Genomic DNA, 1,346 nt, shown 5'->3' on the forward strand with positions numbered 1-1,346 from the left:
TAAGTAAAAAAAAGAAAATCTTTATCTAACACTTTGATCTGCTATAATCGATCTTTTCACTCGAATTGTAGTTTTTATCAAATCGTGTTAATGCGTTATCGACGAATCAATAATGTTTAATCGGCATCGTTTAATACATGTCGATTACCGAGAGTGAAAATTTCTCCTTTTCCGTGGCACAGCGACGTAAAATGACGGAATCGATTATAATAATTTTCACACAAATTACAGAAATTATGCGTTCCGTTGATTCATGCATACTTTCGATTAGTAGAAAACATTCTAATTAAATTTTCCCGCGTCGCGTGAACGAAAACGGATGATGATCGCGATTTCCTGTTTATTACGACCGCAAAAATGCGTTGACGTAAAGAGAAAAAACGTGTTTCGCATAGGAGAGAAATTCACCTATTAATCGTGATTCCTTTACGTGGAAATGGTTTCGATATAGATCATTACAGAAACTGCGTAATGAATCGAGGAAAGATTTTAATCTTCGTTTTCTTCGTTTGAAATTAATATCCAACGATTCACAATTTTATTACTTTTCATTAAAAATATAAGATATAAATTTTATTGACTGTAATAAGAAGATAAATTTATTTAAAACGATGAAAATCTACGAATATGATTAAATTGTATAAAAATCAAATTCTTTGATCAACTTTTTTTATAAAAATTGAACCATCGTATACTATAATTTGATTTCTGAATTAATTCTGAATGAATTTACCTATGCATATATTTTAACATTTGAAGTATAAAGTATTTCAACATTAAATACTTTTTGTCAAAACTCACACATTATTAATTATTATTGGCGCATGTAACAATCAATTTTGAAAACCATTCAAAATTATAAATCGAATATTTTGAAACGCAGGCGTAATAAGACCACGAAAAAGCGAATACGTTATAAACTGGTCAATGCATTTGCACTTGGACATGCAAATACAAAAGCACAAACAAATATTTTATATTGAAAATAATTGAAACGAAACATTATTCAACATTGTTCGAAACAAATCTATCGTCAACTTCGATTTTTCTCTGCCCTAACATTAATTACGTGTTTAACCGGCATTCAAGGGGATGCAATACTTTTCACAAGTATCCACTCAAAGAGCCCGGTTCGCCTCGCTCACCGGAAGCAAGGAAAATCTTCTGAGAAACGCTTTAAAAAATTCTGCCCCAGATTCACGAGGCTGACCCATGGCGACCCAAGTCATTACGAGCGAGGACGATCCAAGTACAACAAGAAAGCGAACAGATTATGACGAATAGTCGACAACACAGGCAGGAGGTACTTAACCAGCCGCCGATGCGGTTATTTTTCAAACGAACGA

This window comes from Apis dorsata, unplaced genomic scaffold (assembly GCF_000469605.1).
Source record: "Apis dorsata unplaced genomic scaffold, Apis dorsata 1.3 scaffold_133, whole genome shotgun sequence".
Taxonomy (NCBI): Eukaryota; Metazoa; Arthropoda; class Insecta; order Hymenoptera; family Apidae; genus Apis; species Apis dorsata.